Below are 5,172 nucleotides of genomic sequence, written 5' to 3'. Positions count from 1 at the left end.
GCTCTGCCCCTATGCCCAGGAGGAGCTGGTGGACATGAGCATCCAGTGTAGGCAGAGGCCATCAGAATCTCTGCCCACATGGCTTTTACGTCTCTGGGATATGGGGGTGGAAAATGTTGTTGTGTTGGGTACTGAGATGAGTAGAATGGCTTCCCTGATGACTCACCCTTCCCTCTGGCAGTGGTTGCAAAATGCTCATCACACCTCAGGGAATCAGACACTCCTGGAATGGTGGACAGCTGCCATCAGGGTAGTTTGGCCTAATCAGGGTGACTTACCACATTTACCCAGTAGTATGAAAATGTATGCAGAGCTCCAACAGGTACTGCAGGAACTGGGTATGAAAAACATCATCTATGATATGGACCCCCAGGGCCCTGATGAGGAGGTGTTCACTGTAGGAATGAGAAACCTGGTGCCTCACACAGCTCCCACATCTCTCTTTGGGTCCCTAGTGAATACTTTTGTCCCCCACCTAGGGCAACCCATAAGGGAAGTTACTTGTACTAGAGCAGATCTGGGGGAGGTTGAAACATTAAGGGCAAGGAGGGAAGTATGGGCCACGACTGAAAGGAGAGGTGCAAAAGGCCCCATGAAGGCCTCGAGGACCCAGGTGTGGGTTGATTTGATAAAGGCCAGGGTAATAGAAGGAAAACCTGATGGGCAGCCCAACAGAATATTGTTAGAACTGTGGCACCAATTAAAGCCAGAGCAGCAGTTCCAGCTGCTGAGGTCCAGGACATGGAAACGAGAGTCAAAGCCTCATACTGGGCCTGTGTCCCTGCAAAACTTCATGGGAGACAGTACTCAGGATTTGCCCGAGCCCTCACCCCCACAGGAGGATGATTGGGCATCGTGGTTGACTGAGGGGGGTTGTCAAAGTCCCCACCTTGGGGACCAGAGGTCACATGTAGAATTAGCAATTCATTGGTCCCCTGTGAATGTACAATGTGTCCTGGCGCTGGTGGGCACAGGAGCTGAGTGTTCTTTGATTCATGGCAACCCTGAGCGTTTTCCTGGGGCCCCTGCTGTGATAGATGGCTATGGGGGTAAGGCAGTTAGAGTGAAGAAAGCCCAAATCCCATTGAGGATAGGGGATTTATCCCCAAGGGAGTATACCTGTGCATTTCTCCCGTCCCTGAATATATTTTGGGGGTAGATATTCTGCAGGGCCTGTGGTTACAGACCACTGCAGGTGAGTTTAGACTGAAGGTATGTTTCATAAAAAGGCAGTTCTGAGGGGACAGGCTAAGCACCCACCTGTAGCTCTGCCTGTATCTCGGCAGGTGACAAATATTAAGCAGTATAAATTGCCTGGGGGCACAAGGAAATTGGAGAAACTCTAAAGGAGTTGGAGACGGTGGTCACCATAAAGCCCACTCATTGTCCTTTTAATTCCCCAGTGTGGTCAGTGAGAAAGCCAGACGGCTCCTGGCATATAACCGTGGACTACAGGGAATTAAATAAAATCACACCCTTTTTGCATGACCCTGTCCCCTCAATAGCAGACATTCTGGACACCCTCAGCCATGAACTGGGAACGTATCATTATGTCGTAGACCTTGCTAATGCTTTCTTCTCTATTGACATAGCACAGGAAAGCCAGGAACAGTTTGCCTTCACGTGGGAAGGACGGCAGTGGACATTCACTGTCCTTCCACAGGGATATCTCCACAGTCCCACCATCTGTCATGGACTTGTAGCCCAGGACTTGGCCACATGGAAGAAACTGCAAACAGTGCAGTTGTATCACTACATTGATCATATTATGCTCACATCTGATTCTCTTTCAGGTTTAGAAGAGGCAGTTCCTAGACTGTTGCAACATCTACAGGAAAAAGGATGGGCTGTGAACAGCATCAAGGTTCAGGGACCTTGTTTATCTGTGAAATTCTTAGGGGTTGTCTGGTCGGGTAAAACTAAAGTTGTTCCTGATGCAGTCATAGACAAGGTCCAGGCTTTCCCCACCCCTACCACTGTGGCAGTATTACAAGAGTTTTTGGGTCTTTTGGGCTACTGGAGAGTGTTTATCCCGCACTTGGCACAAATTCTGAAGCCCTTATACTGGTTGGCACAAAAGGGCATCAGGTGGGACTGGGATGAAACATGTGCAACAGCTTTTACTGCTGCCAAGCTGGCAGTCAAGGCCGTACAGGCCTTGAACATCATGGACTCATCAAAACCTTGTGAACTAGATGTTCATGTAACCAAAGTTGGTTATGGATGGAGTCTTTGGCAGTGGCTTGAATGGACACGCCAACCTATTGGAATCTGGTAACAACTATGGAAAGGAGCAGAGGTCTGGCACACCCTGATAGAGAAGCAACTGGCTGCTGTGTACCACGCCTTGCTGGCTACGGAGCCCATCTCCGGAACAGCTCTGATCAAAGTAATAACCACCTATCCCATCGCAGGGTGGGTGCAAGACTGGACCCAAAAGCCATTGAGTGGCGTGGCATAGACACCTGCACTGGCCAAATGGGGCACATATTTACAGCAGCACAGTGCCCTCTAAACTAGCCCCTTAAGTGGAGAACTCCAATGATTTTTGGGGCCGGTGACTCTAAACCAGTGGAAAGCAAAGAAACTTGCTTTTCAGCCCTTGGTAGCCGAGACCTCTTATCAGGAGGGAAAAGGCCCTATACATGAAGATGCTTGGTACACAGACTGATCCAGTCGTGGGCAGCCCCTGAAGTGGAGGGCTGTGGCTTTCCATCCTAAGAATGAGACAATATGGATGGAGGATAGTGAGGGGAAGAGCAGCCAGTGGGCTGAGTTATGGGCAGTATGGCTTGTGCTCACCCCAGAGCCTTCCCCCATAGTTGTCTGCACTGACAGTTGGGCTGTCTATTGGGACCTGACCCTGTGGCTACCGATATGGTACCATGCCAACTGGATGGTTGGGCACTGGCCCCTTTGGGGGTGAGAGTTATGGCAAGACCTATGGGCCTCTGGTCAGACTAATGCTGTTACTGTGTATCACGTGACTGGCCATTTGTCTTTGGCATTTGCAGGGAATGATGAAGCAGACACATTGGCCCAGGTGCGCTGGCTAGAAGGAAAGTCTGCCTCTGAGGTGGCCCAATGGCTATACGAGTGTTTGTTGCACAGAGGGAAAAAGACAATGTGGGCTGTAGCCCATAGGTGGGGCTTGCCACTGAGCTTTGAAGAAGTCAGCAGAGCCCGAAGGAGTGCCTTGTATGCTCTCAGAGGGACTTACACCAAGTCCCACAGCAACATGGGACAATAGTAAGGGAGCCAATACCCCTTGTCAGGTGGCAAATAGACTATATTGGGTCTCTGCCTATATCAGAAGGATATTGGTATGCCGTGACTTGTGTGGACATGGCTACTGGATTACTGGTTGCTTTTCCTGCACGTTGCACAGATCAGGAAACCACCAAGAGGAGCCTGGAGCATCTCTTTGCAGCCTATGGCTGGTTGCAGGTGATTAAGGGCGATCAAGGCACCCACTTTACTGGCCGTGCATTACAAGAAGGCTGCAGCAATTAGGAATAAAGTGGAAATTTTATGTACCATATAATCCTACTGGGGCAGGCATGATAGAGAGGTACAATGGTTTGTTAAAATCTGGCCTGAACTCAGACACCAATAGTCTACAGGGTTGGTCAGTTTGCCTATGGACAATGCTGTAGCATTTGAATGAGCAGCCACATAAAGGAGCTTTGAGCCCTGTGGATATGCTCACACACCTTGATGCCTCTCCTATACAACTGTATGTACAAACGAAAGAAGAGTTATTGAAGCCAGGATATGGCCAGCAGAGCAACATCCAGAGCATTAAGCCCTGGAGACACTGTTGAATGGAGCTGGCCCTGGACATTTTGACACAGGGACCAGTGATGGCTGGCCCTACTGGCACCTTGGGGGAAAGGTGTGGAAGCTGGCCTCCTGTGTATTCCTGGAATAACAGCTGAATGGCCCCCAAATGTCACGGTAGTGTACCCAAAACGTCCAGGAGGTAAGAGCATCTTCTGAGGAAGTTTTGTTTTATCTTTATGGCCAGTGCATGTACCTCCCATAGCCATATATATCGACCCATCTGTAACTCCCACAGGGAGAGGGTGAAAGTCTGGTACACTAGACCAGGACGAGATCCCATTCCTGCCACTTTTATCACAAGACCACTCTCTTGCATGTATTCTACCTGATGGACAAGGTTTGCCTATGCTGGTGCCATTAAAACACGTATCTTACTGACCTTAAGGTTATTTTCTCCTATAGTCTTTGTGGCCTGAATGTGCCTCCTGGCTGCAGCTGCCACATGATGATTGCTCTGAACCCTCAGCTACTGCCTTCCTATGGAATGGACGAGCTATGGACTTAACCTGCATAAGACTTTGAACCTAGCTGAATCCATCGCCTTGAGGATTATCATGATTTTATTGCTGTTGCTATTCTTATGTCATTAGTCTGGTCACAATGCTCCAGTTTTCTCACCCAGGGAGCATTGTGAAAGAGGTGGAAAGAGCAGATTTTAAGGTGAGGTTTCTGGAGGGGTGGCCTGTGGGTAAAATTGTAACATTTCCAGAGTATCTCGCCTGGCTTTGGTGCATTTGCATATCCCCAGGGGTGGAGAGAAGTTCACCTGCATGTCACTGGGTAATTACCCGAGCAACCGAGGGTGTGTCTGAGCCTGAGAGGTTAAGGGGCGGGGCTGGCCTGCTTCTTCTGGAGCAGAGGAGAGAAGGTGCTGGACTGCAGTTTGTAATAAATAAACAGGTTTTAAGCATTTCTCCCTTTGAATGTTTTCGGTTTTTAGAGGTATTTTGTCCTGGGGTTTCCTCTCCCTGGACTTACAGTGACCCACCAAGACATTGATGAAAATGCCCTGAGACAGGCAAACTTTGAGGAAAGAGAGAAGGGCTCCTGGGACCCTCCAGCTCCCTCCTCCACTGCCTGAGCAAAGTAAGGAGAAAGGAAACACCTGCACAACGTTTATGGAATTTAATTTAATAACCCCATGTACTGGCAAAAGCCAGACACCAGAATTAACAACCCTGGATTTACAAATATACTCCTGACCCCCTCATATAGAGCAGATCCTGGCTCAGCTCCATGGCCCACCACCTGGAAGGTTAAGTACTTGGACAGTTTCTTGGGTGCAAGTTTGAAGGTAAGGGTCCCTCTCAATATGCCTCTGCATGCCCT

General features: G+C 49.2%; 1 long non-coding RNA gene across 1 annotated transcript; it reads left to right on the top strand.

Annotated features, from left to right (window-relative positions):
* Nucleotides 1-1,234: 1,234 nt before the first annotated feature.
* Nucleotides 1,235-4,750, top strand: LOC130682784 (uncharacterized). The gene is made up of 2 exons (XR_008996077.1): nucleotides 1,235-2,389; nucleotides 3,855-4,750. It is a non-coding gene; the product is annotated as an uncharacterized LOC130682784 (long non-coding RNA).
* The last annotated feature ends 422 nt before the right edge of the window (nucleotides 4,751-5,172 follow it).

The sequence above is a fragment of the Manis pentadactyla genome, chromosome 3 (genome assembly GCF_030020395.1).
Source record: "Manis pentadactyla isolate mManPen7 chromosome 3, mManPen7.hap1, whole genome shotgun sequence".
NCBI classification, from domain to species: domain Eukaryota; kingdom Metazoa; phylum Chordata; class Mammalia; order Pholidota; family Manidae; genus Manis; species Manis pentadactyla.
This window is presented reverse-complemented; position numbering and strand designations above follow the sequence as displayed.